Source organism: Euprymna scolopes, chromosome 1 (genome assembly GCF_053919585.1).
Source record: "Euprymna scolopes isolate OS-2025 chromosome 1, ASM5391958v1, whole genome shotgun sequence".
Classification (NCBI taxonomy): domain Eukaryota; kingdom Metazoa; phylum Mollusca; class Cephalopoda; order Sepiida; family Sepiolidae; genus Euprymna; species Euprymna scolopes.
The window spans coordinates 149,992,351-150,011,650 of NC_136482.1; the positions used below are offsets into that span (position 1 = coordinate 149,992,351).

At 33.0% G+C, this 19,300-nt stretch overlaps 1 long non-coding RNA gene across 1 annotated transcript in view; it reads right to left on the reverse strand.

Moving 5' to 3' along the window:
- LOC145283619 (uncharacterized) overlaps nucleotides 1–7,557 on the reverse strand; it is a 48,214-nt gene extending 40,657 nt beyond the window's left edge. The window contains exons 1-2 of the long non-coding RNA XR_013868655.1: nucleotides 7,400–7,557; nucleotides 3,607–3,731 (exon numbers count right to left, since the gene is read on the reverse strand). This is a non-coding gene — a long non-coding RNA (uncharacterized LOC145283619). The remainder of the gene's footprint in view (nucleotides 1–3,606; nucleotides 3,732–7,399) is intronic.
- Nucleotides 7,558–19,300: the final 11,743 nt, after the last annotated feature.

Sequence of the window (19,300 nt, forward strand, 5' to 3'; positions counted from 1 at the left end):
TGAGCGTACTTTTTCTACAGGAGTGATCAGCACGTATCAAGACCCGGAAGCCGCTCGGGCATAAGTGTTATTGTATGTACAATAATCAATGTGATAATATCGTAGTAATAGTTGATATTGGATATTTGATAAAGTGTCTTATTTAAGGGGGCGATTAATCAGGAATTTGTTAGTGTTGGACTTGAAAACATCCAAGTTGTAGTCAGGTGGGAAACAGGCAGACGGAAGAGAATTCATGGAATCTGCGTTTTGATTAAGGCACAGAAAAAGAGTGGGGGGAAATTACTGACAGCGGTTTTAGTTAGACGGAGGATTATCGTGAAAGATTGGCGACCGGGGAGCAAAGATTGGACTTCGGACGAGAACTTGCTATGGAAATAACGATAAAACAAAGACAGGCTCGCAACATCTCTACTGTGCATCCCCCACTAAGCCACGAATCTATTTTGTACTTTGTCAAGGCAGGATAGGCTGTTTTTAGAATCTCTAGCTCAGATGTGGCAGCAGTACTCCATCTTTGGACGTACTTGGCTTTTATACCGATAGATAATTGCATCCGTAGTAAGATAAATTCTTGAGCGGTAGAAGGATCCTTCAATTTTCCCAGTGGCCCGAGCAACAGACTTGATATTCGTGTTCCATTTCAGATCAGGAGTAAAGGTCAAACCCAGGAGGTTGTCAAAACATGAAGCCGCCTAAGACGAGAGCCATCCATTTCAATTGATGCTTGATGAGGAACAGAGCGGTGATGATGTAAAGATAGGAGTTTGGTTTTAGATGTATCAAAAGTAACCAGCCACCTCTTCCCCCACTCTACCAACGCGCTCAAGATCAGAGGAGAGAATCAGAGAACATTGTCATTTACGGCCTTTGATGTGTTGCCATAGATGGTCGGCTCATCAGCATAGATGCCAACGAATAATTTAAGTATGTGTTTTGGGAGATCCTTGACGTAGATCAGGAAAAGAGTTGGCCACAGGACGGACCCCGGGAGGACTCCAGCATTAATACTGTGGGCTTCTTATTTCTGCCCATCAACCAGTACTCTTATGAGCATATCAGAGACAAATGATCTAATTATTGAGAAAACATTTCCAGTCATACCGTAGCTGGAAATCTTGTGAAGTAGGCTCATGCAATATCTTATCTAAGGGTACGTGTATGTCAAGAGCAATTGCCCTAGAAAGGAAGCCTTTGTCGAGAGATTCACTTAGTCTATGGGATATAACTGTTAGCGCAACAGCTGTAGATCAAGCAGAACGGAAACCATATTGCATGTCACTAAGGAGGTTATTTCTGCTGAGGTGGTTGATTATTTCTTTATTTAATATGGATTCCAGTAACTTACTCATGACACACAAGATATTTATTGGTCTGTAGTGAGAGGGAGATGACTTATCACGTGAGTTCTTACATACAGGACATACTGATGAGATTTTCAAGGGTGTTGGAAAGCACTTCTCCTTAAGGCAACGCGTAAAAAGTTTTGTAAGTATGGGGTTCTGTTCGAAGCTTTTTCAACACTATAATTGGAATGCCGTCTGGGCAAGTTGCTTTACTGGAATCAAGTTTCTTGATTAGTTTGGCGAACTCACGCACAGAGTTTGTATGTTGGATAGTGTGTTGTCTGTTCTTGGAGGAAATACACTACCCAACATACAAAATCTTTGCGTGAGGTCGCCAAACTAATCAAATCTTCGTCTAATAGGTTAGAGTTAGCTGCAAAGTACTTGGCAAATACTTTGGCCTTGTCTGGTGCTGATGAGATGACCTCAGGTCCATTGATGATGGTTTGGATAGAATGCACGCTTCTGTGCAGGAGCCTGTTTGCTATTTGCCAAAACTGTTGGGAACTAAGCCTCTGCTCACCTACTTTTGATTTGACGAACTGAGCATATAGCTCTCTTGCATTTTTCATTACTCTTTTACGGTGGTTGCTGGCAATCCAGAAAGTTGCTTTAGTCTCAGTACATCTATTACTGTGGTAGCTATAGGAAAAGTGATTTCTGTGCGCAATAGGAAGAACCATGGCTGGCTGATAGGTTTTTATTGGAATTTTTTTAATGGTATGAATCGGTCTATGTCTACAATTTACCATTCTGTCAGATCTGTTACTATAGAGGACACATCCTTTTTAAACATGGAATGCCGAGGTAGATCAAATATATATATATATATATATATATATATATATATATATATATATATATATATATATATATATATGAGATGAGTAACGGATTAGAAATTAAGTGAATTTTCCTGTCAGATATTACATTGAGTTAATATGTTCAGGACGATGATTTCACTTCTGATTTTCCCCTTGGAGCACTTCTCGCCCGAACTGGCAGTAATATCCCGGAAACTATTGGACTTATTCTGATATTGCACTGTCCAGATTGCATGATACTCTTTTTCTATGACTTTTAAAAACAATTTAAATAACAATTAAATAACAATTTCAATATATGTGCTGAAAAGCAAAATAACTGTTTGTTATTAGCTGAGAATTTTGCTAATTGCATTTTATTTTCTCTGATGATACGGTCAATTATTAAAAATCCATGGATTAAGGAAATGAATATAATTTGATTCATATATTCTTTGCTTCAACAATAAAGTCTTAACTTAAAAAAATTGTTATATATTTTATCAACAGAATTTAAATTTAATCATTAAACATATATATATATATATATATATGTGTGTATGTGCCTGTGTTGTTTGTGTGTGTGTGTGTGTCTACAAGGATGAACTATAAAATTTTCTCACTAAAAATACGATATGATTCCATTTCATGTTTATGAAAACCGACTTCTTTTTTAGTTGCAGACCATTTACTAGTTGGTCAGGGCCGTACATATCCCAAGAACGATAGGAGCCTTCTTTTTCGTTTTATCTTCGGAAACACTTCAATATCCACGATCACTAACAAACTGTCAACACCCAAATCAGCGGTTTAAAGACCACAGTAAAATACCGTCAGTAAAAGTAATAAAAGAATAAAGGAACTAAACTAACTAACCAACAACGAGGTGACTATGGAGGTGTTTGTATAATCTCCTAGTTCAACTAGACGCAAATATTGTCACATCTAAGTCACATGGGTGGACAACAATAACGACACTACAAAGCAGGCGATCAAGCAGTCACATATGTCTTGCTTGAACGACCGCTACACAAAATTCCATCACCCCCCCTAGACATTGATTTCTGGTAAATAAAATGTATTGCATTACTTGTTTATTTAATTATACACCATAGCAGGCTAAATAAAAAAAATTATATTAACAAGTATCTATCGAATGCAATACAATAGTCTTTTTTAATAGTGTTTCAGCAAAGCCCTGTCTCTCCGCAACGCATCTATATGACCACCTATATTTTGCGAAAAGTTAGATTTAAAAAATATAGCAAACACATTATAAAGTTAAAACAACATCAGTTTTTAAGTTTTTGGCTAAATTTATTTGAAAAACTTCCTTATCCGAAAACATTGGGGAAAAACAACATCACATACACATCTGCGAAATATCGATCGAATTTCCGTTATTCTGTCGATGATATCATCACAATATATATCAGATGTTTTTAATGCATACCCACTTTTCACAAAAGCTGGGTAAGGTTTGTGGTTCTCAAAACGTGTTACCAACACACGGACAGTACTTTTAAAGCGTATATAATTTTAGTTTTCCAAGGAAAGCTGCAGCAGGGATCTGGGCAGACATCTGTAATGAATAAAAGAAAATAACGTGAACATAGAGGATAGAGATGAAAATAAAATTCTGATGCAGATTTGATAATATTCTCTATAAAATCACAGGATTTCATATTTTCTAATCCGTATAATTTCATGGATTAGAAACCAATCTCTTCTATAAAGAAAATGACGACGTACGCATATCGATAAGAACCAATGTCACTGATTAGTAGGGATATGGCAACAGCATATTTTTTCATTGTTTTTACTCTCGAGTGTATATCCGACACAGACACAATTTACTAACCGAGAACTAAATCACTCTATATAAAAACATATAACATATCACTGGTTATATACATGAGAATCAGAACAAGGAAAAATATGCAGTTGGCATAGCCCTACTGAGTACTAATTAAAATACGTAGCACGCGTTCAGTTTTGAGATACTTTCAAATATAAAACCCACATAACGGAAGTATTGACTATTATTGCAATACTAATGCTCACATATACGTACGCGAGACAATGATATATATGCCTAAAGAGTGCGATTTAGCAATAGATGAGATAATATTCGTTATGAGAACGCAATATAAGTAACACAGGGAATAACATAAACACTAACAGCGTACGTAAGTATATAACAGGAACAGTATTCTTTTATTTGAAATCAAAATGAAAGATAAAAAAAACACAAGATTATATTCATATAATGTATATATAAAATTTGGATAAATTTGTAAAATAAACGTGTATAAAGTCAGGATAAGTGTTTTAAATGTAAAATTTTGAAGAGGTGTTCTCTATTAAACTCCAACAAAAGAGGCATTCATATTACCAATAACTTAGTGCAATAACTGAATTCAAACGTTTTTTTTATTATTATAAATAATAATTAAGATTATTACTAACAAACACAGCTATAAGTACGAGATGAAGATCAAAAGACACAGAGATAAAGTTGTAACCATTCTAAGGAGGAAACGTAGGAAACTAGCAAGAAATCCGAAAATATAAAAAATTGCATTTAAAAGCAGAGGGTTTAAGAACGGTAGAGTATAAACTCCCGTGAGAAGATAAATTCTGCTTAATATTTCATTTCGTTTTCCGAGTAAAAGTTTGTACTAAGGAGACATAAACAGTAAACAGGTAAGTAGTACTTGCTAGAAAAAGGGAATGTGAATAAAGCCGCTAATATTTGTGGAAGTATTAACACTGGTTATGAATAGACAGATAAAAAGGCTAATGAAATATATAATCACAGAGATTATTGGCACCACAAAAGCACTTATAAAAATAGCTGGCATATTAAGAATGAAGAATCGAATGTGGAGAGCAACAAATTAAAATATGGCAATGAATTACTAGTAAGTTAAAGTAAAATTATGTAACGTAAACAAAGTTAAAACTATAAAATCAACAAGTTCTAGAGAGTTCAAGCAGTTGTCATAGTAGCAAACATAACATTATAAAGAAAATTGTTGTATGTGCACTTTTTGTTACAGGAAACGGCTTTCCCCTTTCCATGTAAATAATAAGATTATTAGATAAGTGAAAATGAGATTAGGATAAGCCTAGAATCGAACCCTGTAGGCAAAGTTAAGAAATGGAACGTAAGAAAGTAAGTCTATTGTAAAATTCTCTTAGAATAGTTAAATATAGTTTATATCGGAAAAAAGAAACGACTGTCCATTCTTTACAAATCTGTATATTAAATATGTCAGTAAATGAATAAACAATGAAAATTTTAAAAAAATATATTGTTAAAAAAGAGGTTATGTGAAAAAATAGGTTAGGAGCCTTTTGCTTGCAGAAGTGTGTTTAGACAAACAGCCACGTGAAATTAGTCACGTTTGAAATACACACTTCTGACGTCATAAACAAAAGACAATTCTCTATATAGTTTTATGGGTTCGGATTTTAGAGTCAGTTAGCTAGCCAGGGAGAGTAGATCAGCCAAGAGTTGACATAATCAGAGGAGAGTTCCCTTAGAGGCGAAAGAGTAGAAGATTAACCATGTAGACACAAGTGAATTCTTGACGTCATTCGACCGGTCGATCCGATAAATAAAGAAATCATCATCATGTTGTGTACGTGTTGTCTCGTGTCGTCATCCAGTTACAACAGAAAAGGTCATTGTTATTATCATTATCTGTAATGAACATTGTGTAATCCTTTTAGGATTATGCATCTCCCCTCCTCTGTGTTAAGAACTTGTATACATCTCCAGTCAGAATATATGTGAAGTCCCAAGCATCCCAGAGTTAAAATAAAAATGTCTTCTCTCCCTCATAATCACTATCCTTATGTCTGTACATGAGCCCCGTTATATATGTGCCCCAATATGAACTCTGCGTAATCTTCTTAAATATGAAACCCCTGCTACACAACATTTTTTATACACGCTTTAAAATATAGCCACACATGGCCCGAGATGTTGTAGGAGAGTACGTCGTAGGAAACGTAGAATAAATAATAACAAAACCCCTATTTTATAACTACGGCATTTATTTTCGGGTAGGAATAAGAAAAGAACCACGATCTCGCTAATTGTATCTGATTTCTGCCCCCTCGAACGTCATCGTCAATCTGCGCACACTTTCTTTATATAGTCTTTTTTCTTTTCCCTTATGGTCATGTCACTTCACACACGGCTCGTCATTAGCACACAGTCGCAATAATAAAAAAAAATGAAACATTCTAATACGACAGAGCAGCATCCAAACTAGAATCACCTGTTCGCTTATAATCCAATTTTAAAAGAAACCAACAGAGATTATCATTAAAACGCGATGCTAAAAATCTATGAGAAAAAGAAAGAAATAGTATGCTGCATTAATCTGAAAAGATTCGTTGGCATATATTCTAAAGACCATCACATGTTTTTACGACTGAGCGATCAATCTTAATCCCCCGTAACAAAAAAAGAAAACTTTATGTAAGTTTGACTGATGAGTAAACAAATAATTATTAAAACAAAAGTAATGATTATTATCTTAATAATGACGACATCTGATGGAAGATGATATCGTACTGACAGAGTACAAAATGCCGGCAGTGATACTTTTAACGTGTTCGGGAACTTTCTTTTACATTAATAGTCGATCATGCGGCATCGAGCTGTCATACACCTTTTACAATTATCTCTATAAAACCGATTTTCAACCGGACTATTATATTGAATGTCAGATAAGATGATAACAATATGACAATATATTAGTGATTTTATTTTCGACTGGAAAAATACAAGGAAGAATGGAACCTTGGAAATTATTTATTGCTACTCCAATTCAAGTTAGGATTAATGGTCGTTACCAGAGAGAAATTAATTGTAAACAGTTGTTGCAATGACGTATATTGTTTAGCTAATGTTACTGATGACGGTGAGAAGTACTAAACATCTGGGTAGACTCAGATTTCAGATAACTCCACATCTTGTTTAAAAAAAAGATTGCCCCGGAACAAGCTCGATTTAATTGAAAAATGAGCAATTTCACCGATTTTGATAACAATAAAAATATGGGACTGTGAAATATCTGTCGGTCATCATTCAATCCCGGGAAACCACGGGTCTCCCTGCTAGTTATGTAGATCTTCCAAAAATCTTTTTTCATTTACATAAAAAAGTTAAAATAAAAGTTAATAGTTGAAAACAAATGTATGTTTACGAATCAAATAATAAAGTTTACTTACAGCAACATGGACACCACGGACCTACTGCCCGAGCCTGAGTTAAGGCTAGTATGACGCACAAAAGGATAACAATTTCCATCATGATTTGCATTTTCGATATTTGCAGTTGGTTAATCTTAAGGATTACTGGTGATTGGACTTAAACGAAGTTTATTTTATATGCAATTGAATTCCAACGGAAATAATGACAATGTATTATGAATCATTTATTTCACATTTGCTTTCTATGGCGTGTGAAATTCTTTATACAATATATTTGCAAATAGACTTTCAGAAACAAAAATTGCATTGTTAATGTGTGAAGACGTTTATATAGTCTAATAAGCACGGGTGTTGCTTGTGCACGTTTATTTTGGGTCAGATATCTAGTCGTTGAGAATTTCCATTTAAAATTTAGTCACTGGTTGTGGATGATGAACATATTTGTGAGAAATAGATCAGAAAGTGCATTGATTACTTACGTAAATATAAATCATCAGACAAAGTAGGGATTTTATCTAGCCATAACTTCCCCTATTGAATGGAACATTCGACTGTTATCTTATAGATGTTAATAACTCCAATGAATTTGAAAGCGGTTAGAGTTAAAGCATAATAAACAGTGAATATCGGATGAGTAAATAGTGCTTGAATTAGATAGAACTGCCGATGTTTAATAAGTTTTAACTGTATTGTGACACAGAATATGAACATTTACTCCTGATCTGAAATTGAACACACACATCAAATCCATTGCTAAGGACGCTGGTAAAAACTAGTGGGATCCTCCCATCGATCCAGTAGATATCTGACTGTTGATGCAATTCTCTATCTGTATAAGAGCCAGGTATGTCCAAGGATGGAGTACTGTTGCCACATCTGGGCAGGAGCTGCTAGAAAGGACTTATCCTGCTTTGATAGAGTTCAAAATATAATTTCAATTGATGTTAGATTGTGATCAGTAATGGTGATGTAAAGATAGAAGCTTGGTTTTAGACGCATTAAAAGTAACCAGCCACCTCTTTCCCTATTATAGCACGTGCTCAATATTTATTTTTAACCCTTATTTATACATTTATTTAAATGCTATTTTCGCATCTACCATGTATAAGCATTTGATATAGTGATCTGTTTAGAAAACAGCATTACACAATAAGGGGATCATCGAATTAATATGATTACCGTTCGGATTAATTATTTTCTAAAGTAGTTTTTATACTTTTAATCTATCTAATAATTTAATCAAGACAATTTCTAAATGTTTATTTGTACGTTTTCTTTGTAGTTTTATTTCATTGAGTTTCATTTCATTGCGTTTCATTTCATTTTACTGTTTTATATATGCTTCAACATTTCAAAATTAAATCGTAATTTCTACCACTAGATATAAATACTAGTATTCACCTAAACGTTACGTAAATCACACATATTTCATATAAAGCATTATATTCCCGGTTCATTCAATTATCTCATTAAACTATCCACGTCATACACGTTACAAATTAGTTATATGTTGTTAACATTGGAATCTATCACATATATCACACCGGTTAAGTTATTTGCGTTTACTTTTATATTTAAAATATGTATTTTACTTGAATAAGTATTAATACAGTGTGTAGCATTTTTCACTATTCTATGTTAAATAAAAATGTCCAAATATCTTCGCAAAAATAAATATAACATTTAAATCGTTTTTGTTATTCCTTAGAAATTTATATGACACGTATTTAACCTCCAGAAGGAACAGAAGGAAAGGGTTCTACCTTGGAATTTCCATAAGAAGAAAATTAATTTATAATAAGATAGTCACAGCGGTCTGTGTTCCAACATTTCCGACGTTGAAATGGTTTACAGGATGCAAGACTGGCATTGGACAAACTGTTTGCCTTGATAAGTTCGCAAGTTTAGGATACTTAAACCTGACATCAAGATATGACCATTAAACCGTCATGAATATGGAATCTGTGCGTATATTAGACATGGCTTTTCATGTGATAAAGACATCTACAAAAAGGATCTTAATTTAATATATACTTAAGAGTAGCACTGCGTTCAAATATATTCTTATTTACTGCGAAGTTAATATCATGGAAAGTATCTCTGAGAAAATTGACCACATTATTTCTACCCACCACGACGCAAAATTGTTCACAAGCCCACACGTATGCCTTACTCTGACAGATATGCAAGACCACTTTTTGCAACTTGCCCAGAAATGTGATCATCATCTGTTATGTCTCCATTCGGATCTTCCGATTTCTCAGTTGTCTCGGTAAAGATAAACACAAAATGTAATTAACACTAAGATGTACCTCTCCATCATTGTGTATATCTATACTGTATTGCTGATTGCGATAACTTCCAAACAATCATAACAGAAATCACTCTGCACTCCATATTCAAAAAGAAAGTATTCTCTATAGTAACTGACTTGACTGGATAGTTAATTGGCGGGATACACCGCTTCATACCATCCCAGAATTTCCAACAAAAGCCCAACAGCCAGGCGTAATCCACTCTAAAAGCTGCCACTGCAACTGCGCACAGAAATCACTATTTATATTGCTTCTAACGTAATAAATGCTATAAACACTACAAGAGATTCGTATGATCTGTATGTCAAGCTGCAGTTTGGTTTCCACAAGGTTTTGCCAATAAAAACATAGGGTCTTAAAGAGAAGCGTGAAAACTATTCCTACCGTCAGGTTATTTCGTCAGCATCTGACAAAGCAAAAGTATTTGCTATGAATTTGTGAGCAAATTTTATCATTTTCGATCAGGACCACTTACCCCCCCCCACATTATTTCCTCCTCCGACTGAAAACACACTATACGACATACAAATATATGTGCGTAATGTTGCCAAGTTTGTCAAAAACATTGATTTAAGTTAAGCTTTGACTAAAGTTCCAGCCATAGTTGTCAAAAAACTTCAACCGGAACGAGCTCTCATATTTACAAAGCTGGGTAAACGTTGCCTTAAGGAAAATGCTTCCCGACACCCTGGAAATTTTTATCAGTCCTTCCCCATATTAAAAGATTCTAAAAATCGGTTAGGACTCTCCCAGTACAGACCAATCAGATTCCTGTGTGTCCTGAGTAGGGCTGTGACAAAAAAATATTATTTTCATCCTTTAAGGCTCTTAAGTATATATCCGGCACAATTAGACACAGTCAATAAACCGACAATCACATCAGTCTATATAAAAAAACATATAAGATATTAACTGATATATACTCAAGAGTCAAAACAATGACCAGTTGCTGGAATCTGTGTTAAACAGAAAAGTGGGCAACCGCCTCGGCAAACATAACATGCTCAGTGACATGCAATATGGATTCCGTTAAGCGAGATGCACAAATGATGTACTAACTGTAGCACCACACGGGATTGGTGAATCTTTCAACAAGAGCTTCGTTTCTAGAGCAATACCTCTATACATATCTAAGGCTTTTGAGAGGGTCCGTTTCTTTCACAAGGTCGTAAGCCATGGAATAACTGGAAATGTCATCTCAATTATATAATCCTTTTTTTTTCTTATAGGCTTACAAGAGTAGTCGTTGATGGACAGAAATCGTGAACTAATAGTATTAACGCCTGCATCCCTCAACATTCAATATTTGTCCCAACTCTCTTCTCGATCTTCATCAATGATCTCCCAAAATACATTCTTAGATAAATCGTAGACATTCATACAGACGGCACTTCAGTCTTAAAGGTTCAGAAAAAAAGATGAGAATAAAGATCTTTCTGATTCGCCAGTCTGATCTTGAGAATGTGATGTGATGAGGGAAAAGGTGGCTGGTTAATTTTAATGCATAGAAAACCAAAATTCTCTCTATTCATCAAAATCTCGCTTATTTTCATAGCAAATGCTCGACTGAAGTCCAACCTATGTTTCCCCCAAAGCAAACTTTTTCAAAACCTTGACTAGCTGCAACCACTATAAAGGATTACCCCCTTCTTTCCATCTATGCAAAAATCCAAACGCAGATTCCATGCACTGTCCACTATAGAACGCTGTTTCCTAGCACTGTCCGATATAGAATATTGTTCCGCTGTCCTGTTATCCTGCTTTCAGGTTGAATACGGCAGGTTTAGACTTCAAATCCAATGTAAAGTCCTTCTTGAGCGGACACTATAAATAATCAAATTCTGTCCAATTTACATCATTATCAATTGTTACATTACCACCTTGTATTCACTAACCTTTATGCCTGAGTGAAGTAAAAAAAATATTATAACGGCTTTAGTCATTGTGTTTAACAGGGTTAAAATGTTTTTTGTCATTTGATGCTGACAAAAACTCACAATTCTTGTTAGGAATTTCCATGAGAAGAAATCTCGAAAATATTGATATCGAAGAACGATATAATCATTGTTTGTAACAAGAATATAATGTTTAAGGTAATTTAGTGCTGATAAATATTTTTGGAAATATTTATTTCGCTTAAATGAATACAAATTTATTCATGAAAGCACGTTTTTTATGTTCCCCAACTTTTGTCTTCGTAATGTGGAAAATATCCGTCATAAAATTAAACTACATAATTCTGCTAGTGATACACTAACACACACACACACACACACACACACACACATACACACACACACACACATATATATATATATATACATATATAATATAAAGCTGAACGTCTGTGTGTGTATCTTGTCACAAATAGGCTCCTATATGGTTTACTATTATAGAAAACTGTTCACACATAATAATAGAAGATGCTTCGAGACAAAGGAACGGGTATGTTTGATCTAGCATACTGAGAATTCATTAAAATTTTGGGATCTGCGTACGCGCCTGGTTCACAAAGTATGGAAATAAAAAATTAAAAAATTAAAAAAAAACATTTATATGTGGTTTTGATATAGATGTACATAATAATACTTTGATAAGTATGTTTTAACTTAAATAGGGATGGTATAATTAAATTGTGGGGTCTGCGTTCGCGCCTGACCACCATAGAATGGAAATAGGCAAAAATTTTAATAAAGATTTTTCATATCTATCTGAGTAAGTATACTTTGATAATTATGTTTCATTTTGAAGAAATATGGTATAATAAAAATTATGGGGTGTTTGTTCGCGCCTGACCTCCATAAATGGAAGTATGTCACAAAGTATACCAAGGTGTTTTAATCTAGATCCACAGAATGTTGTGATAAGTGTTTCATTGTGAACAGGTATGGTATTATAAATTATGGGGTGTATCTATTTTATTTTTACTTTCATCATATTTTGCTTTGGTTTTGATACCCCCCCCCCAATTCAAAGCTATTTCTTTACAACCCTTCCTTTTCATAACTTATTATACTTTCATAAATAAGAGTCCATTTTCCATAGGTGTTTTTCGAACCCAGTCAACGACGGGTACTTTTGCTAGTATATATATATATATATATATATATATATATATATATATATATATATATATTCAGTAAATTAAATAATATATTTAAAGATAGAAATAAAATAGCTTCATGATTCCCACAATTTGTATTAGAACTGACCACAAAACCAGTGGCCAAGTAGTTAGAGTACATGGAAAATCAATTGTAAATGTAATATTCTAATGAAGGTTCAATTTTCAGTGTTAGCGACCGAAAATACAATTGCGAATTACTTAGGACCTATATCATTTATACATGACGGAAAAAAGATCATGGTATCCGGGCAGAAGCTAATAAAGGGTTCTGTTCGAAATTCTCTCTTGAGTTCGACAAGATTAACCTGAAGAAATTCGGAGGTCACATACATCGAAACGTTGTGAAAAGGACCATCAAGACAAGAAAAGTAGTCCCATGATTCCAAATAATACGATTAAAATATTAAATGGTAATACAATAGATAATAATTCCAGTTCAAAACAAAAACTAAAAACTAAGGAAACAACTTTTAACCATAAATATGCTTTTATGTATACAAATTATGAAGAAATATCAAATTAAAAGCCACACACTTCTGGCATTTAATTCACAATAATTAAATAAATAATCAACGTTATCCCACAGAAAATACATGAGTCTTAATTCTATATGTGCATGGCTAATGCACAATATGTGTAATAATGGCGAAACACTTATTCTTCCGATTATTTGTTAGTAACGTATATACTTTCCTATAATTATTCCGTTATTTGCTTCTTTGTTTCCTGATATCTTTTAGATTACATTCTTTATACTGTTAAGCACCTTTATCATTTGCCGTATGAGTTTCATTTAATATATCTTTATTTATTTTCATTTCAATTTGTATTCCGTACAGATATCGCTTAGCATATATTTTGACTCTTGAAATTTCCTCAACTAGCTTTTTTTTCATAAAAATGTATAAACTGACAAATCTTCATTTTTGACGGATACATTTTTATTTTGTGGGCAAATCTTGTATAGTTGCATTAGGAGTAATATTCCCTTTAGATTTAATTGCTGTATTTGTCACCGACCTGTATTTGTTGTCTTATTTTATGCTTATAAGCGTTTTGGTCTTTAGCTAACTGTTCTGACTTTAAATACGTGTAAGTTAGTTAGCATTCTTTGTGTTATTACTGCTTTTTTCATGGACATAAGTTGTTCTAATCTTAAGCATTTCAAGTTTTCCTCGCTTAATTCAGAAAGTTTTACATCACGGAGTTTATTAAATATGTATGTTACCGGCGAAAAGTCTTTGTTGTTTTATCTGGGTAAGTAAAGATAATGCCAGCTGTTGTAGAACAAACACGTTGTAGAGTTGAATAGTTCCATTCAAAGTTAAACAGCATTAGGAAAAAGTCAGATCGCAGTTTTTCGGCGTAAATATTAGTCCACGAAATTTTTATGCAAAATTGTGACTATTTTAAAAGCAATAAGCGAATATTCTTATAGTTTTCCAGGTGTAAGCACCCTATTTTATATGACTCTTCATCCTTTATGAAATATGAATCAGGAATGTCTTTATCTTGTGAAATTGCCAAGTGCACAATACGTACCATTTTGACAAAAAGCAATTTTAGTCCCGATATTAGACACCGTTTGAAATAATAATTTTTAAAAATGTTTCTGCTTTTGCAATGTTTCCTCGCTTACGTGTTTTTATTTAATTTTAGTTTTTGTAGTTCTGTTCACTTTTCAGCCCTTAATTGATTTCGTATAAGACTAGTGTAATTAAAGCAACCCCGAACCTGTTTTTTATATATAAATTATCTTTATTAGCATAGCTTTGTAAGTTTAAAGCGTATACCTATAACGTAAGAAACCACATAAATATAAATTTTGTTCATCAATAAATAACAATCGTATTTAGTATAATTTTCGTGAAAAGTATTTTCCAGTTAGCGTTTAATAAACATTAATAAAAAACATTGATAATTCTAAGACAAAAGACAAGGGCCTTTACTTTAGCTGAAATAAACATTTTCATTTCCTGCATTTTTTCGTACCCACAGAGTGAGCCTGTTTTTAGCTCTTGAACTTGTAGGGTGATTTCGACATCATTCTCCGCGGTTATCCGTTATCAGCTCCCTGAAATGAAAATCCATAATAACCTTTAACACTATGTTGTGGAGTATTTTTAAAGCTCTTCAATAAAACTCATCTATAATTTCCCGTTGCCAATGATACGTACGGCGCAAGTGTCGTGCTTCTTTGATATTCCTTATTGTTTTCCAAAGGGGCGAAAGGCTGTACAAACTCAGTAATAAAGAGAAAATACATTGACCTGAAAAGCAAATACAAAATATAAGGTTGTGTGCATTTAACAGTCTGCCTACTGTTGCATATCATGTGTGTTACCATCGAAAGATATATTCCCTCGTAGATGTTTAAATAAACAAAGTTAAAAACCATTAAAACTTAATTTTTAATTTTTGATTGTATTGTTTTCTTTGACTTTGCTTTGATGTCCTTGTTCAATAATTATCTTAAAGAGTTTTTGTTCAATAAATTATCTATGTTACGAATATATATATATATACATATATGTATATATATATATATATATATATATATATATATATATATATGGTAAAAACGCTATTCTGATCGAATTTCAGGAAAGAAAGCACCGTGTTAAAAGTGAATTTAAAATAGATATAGGTTTTATTTAAAAATGAGTCATTACTTTTCCACACCCGAGGGATACTCAATCAATGTATGGTTGTAGTTTAGGAACTCTTAATGGTATAGATTGAGTTTAACATGGATTATTTAAGGGGACGGCTCAACAAGGATTCGTGTACATTAGACTTAAAGGCTAGCAGATTGTACTCGGCTGGAAAGCAAACCAATGGAACGGTGTTCCATATGCGGGCAGTTCGATGAAAGAAGTTTCTTATGGAATAGTTTTTACGGAATATGCGTAGAGAGTTAGATACTTTTTTATTATTATTTCTTATTTGACTGAAGAAACCAATGTTGACGACCGAAAATGTTTAATCTCGAAAATTGACAAATAAGAAAAAAGGAAAAATATATATATTAAATAATTCAAAATGATTTTAATAAACAAATAGAATAATTTGCAGCTATCTGGAATATATCTGTTTTGGTAATTATATAAACCCCCCATATACAGAGTATACAACACGCACACACATACACACATACACACACATATATATATACATATTATATATATATATATATATATATATATGGCTAAGTGAGTTAGAAGAAGAGAGTGAGTTAATTTCCATAAGAAGAGATTTCTCGGGATAATTAAAAGCTCAACAAGTTTCATTGGAGCTTATATAAGAAAACAATAAGAATTGAAATTGAAGTCACAAAAACTATATATTGGTAAATATAGAATCGTTCATTTATTTAATAAGGGCATACAAACATTTAGTTGGAGGATAGAGGGGGCTCTTTATGTCAAGGCATTTCGAAGCCTAATGCTTCTCCTTTAATGTGATTATAATGTACATTACAAGGAAGAAAGAGTTGTGCACCACTAATTTTACACTAGTAAAATTTTTCACACTTGTCAATTTCTAGAATATCATGACAATATTTTAACCTATTAATCTGTTGTTTTTTATGTCATCTTCACAATAAAAATGTCAACTAAGCTTGTGACCGTTTTTCACAAATTTCCTAACAAATTCATGACGGAATTTTACTCCGCTGATAGCTTGAAAATTGTCTTTGTAGTACAAAATGTTAACAACTCGTGTACACGAACTAACATAAAAATATTTCAGCATAAGTTCTGTTTAGTATTTCGTTAAAATCATTCAGTCATCAATCATCTTAGCAATGCTGGTATGCTAAGCCTACCACGCGTACTACTGCAAACAACGTATCTCTTAACATATGCACAATAGATTTGAAGAAGGCGATTACACTTGATATATACGAGGCATTTTTGCATTTTTTACTAAACAAAAATAAAGATCCAGATTTATCTTAGTGACTGTAATAAGTACAACTTTATATGCATAACGATGTGCTCTAGGGGTATTTTCGGGATGGTTATTATTCCTAATGTTCATAAATGAACTCTCTGACTCAATCGCGTCCGAAATGCGTATAGTTGTTGTTGGCACAATTCGTAATACTTGTGCAAATAGAAGACGCACATATCCAAGAAAATTGATAAATCTTTCGCAAATTACCCCCCCCCGCATGTAGTAGATGGTCAATGCCACAAAGATGGACTTCTTTTCCTATAACAATTATTAAAAAGAAAACTTTCAAAACATCTAGTGCTATGACTGGTAACATTATTTCTCGAGACCTCTATGTTTAAGCACTTAAGTCTTACAATTGATTTGCGCATAACATAAGCATATGCATGTAGTGATATCTCTACAGCAGCTATATTTTATAACTGTAATGCTTTATAAGCTTGAATAAATGAGTTATCCTTTTAGAATAGGTTAATCCTCTCTAAATGGTAGGTTTTATTGATCATAGAGAATTCTATTAGTCAGATGGTTTCTCAATAAGCGCACTGCTCACTGGTAATTGTGTCTGTACAATCAACGAGCTGCCTAACAACCTAGAAACTTAAACAAAACTTAATACTGTAAAATTAAATTAAGTGGAAGACACCTTGGTTGTACAATATTACTTGATCTCGACGTATTATATCTGTAGAAGAGAACTAGTTATGCTCAATATAGGATCAACATCGGTTCACATTTTTTATTTCGTATTGTCGATTGCGTTGAAAAGATGTGGCTCTGAAATAAACACTTTTAGAAGATCAAGTCGGAAAGTTAACAATCAAGATACTGGCTAGCCTTTTCTTTTAGCATAGTCAGTAATCTTGAAAAGTTTAAGCGTTTAAGGAATAGAATTATACGCCTCAATCTTCCACTACCTATCATTACGTTTCATGCATCGATTCTGTGGTAGAAACGAGGCGAATATCAAATAATTATACGCACTTAGAATTTTAAACTTGTTGGCACCCGTATTATATCGCAAGTTTCGCCCGGTCCCTGCGAGGGACTGGGCATGAATCTCAAAGACCGTAGGCGGGTGAAACCCCACATATAATACCATTGCGGGTGAAACCCCACATATAATACCATTGCCCTTTTGCCAATCAGTTATTGGTCAATGTAGGAGAAATCCTTCATACCAATTGTCACTATCCAGTTCCCATGCTCCCCGGAGAGTTAGTCCCCATTTCCCAAATCTTTCCACATTCAAAAAATGGTCATGTGCTCAGTGGAGAAGCAAATAAATACACACCCGTATTACATCGCTACCACAATTTGGAAGCTTTCGTATTATTAAATGTCAGAGAAAACAACACATAACTACATAGAAAACGGTGCACATTTAATAAAAAAGTGGCAAATCATCTGCAAATTTTATTTTAGATTCAATCTCTTAAAAGCGGAAATGAAAAAAAGAAGCACACGGATTTATTTGTCCGTTGAAGTAAGTTGTCGTTTCTTTACAGTAAATCATTCATTTATTCTAAAAAATACGCTAAGGCGCATGTTCATTTGAAGGATATTATATAATTAATTTCAACAAACAATCTTTTTTTTACAAACTAAATAAATATTGCTGTTTGCGGTTTCGTAAAGATTAAATAATCAAAACATTGATAGAAATGCATCTCCTTCGTATTAAAGATTCATACAATATTGTAAACCTTTTGGAAGCTCTTAAACACTTTTTAAATGAAGCAATCATTGCTATATAACGAATGAAATAATCGTCTATCATCACGAAGGAAATAATCGCTCGTTGATCAACACACTACTTACTTCGTTTCATGCGCCGACCGTTAACAGCGAAACGATAATAATTAGTTTCATTGATGTTTTCAAATCTCTCGTTATTAATTTTTCGTAACTATAAAAAAGCAGTATAATTTTTTACTTGTATATCAAAATAAAACTAAGTGATGCTACTTAAAATGTATAGGAAATAATATTTGTTCTACAAAAATACCAAACAATATAATAGATCTAGTAGTGTGTGTGTATATATATATATATATATATATATATATATATATATATATATATATATATATATATATACGGTGCCACGCAAAAGTATTGGATACATTACATTTTTCTTCATAACTTTTATTAGGTTCAAGATTTTACCTACGATTTGGTCAGTATATTCCTATTACTATTCTAAATTATACTTGAGTAGTAATTACAAAATCAAAATTTAAAAAGTTTATATTAAAGGAAAAATATGGATCAACAAAGTACCACAGGAACTTACTTTTGCTGATAAAATTCTTGGATTTTCCGAAAACAACCTACTAGATTTTATGCAACAACCTAATACATATATATATATATATATATATATATATATATATATATATATTTGTATGAATATATATATATATATATATATATATATATATATATATATATATATATATAAAGAGCAAATAGTTAATAAAACAGTTTTAAACACTTTGAAAAAGAGTAAAAAAC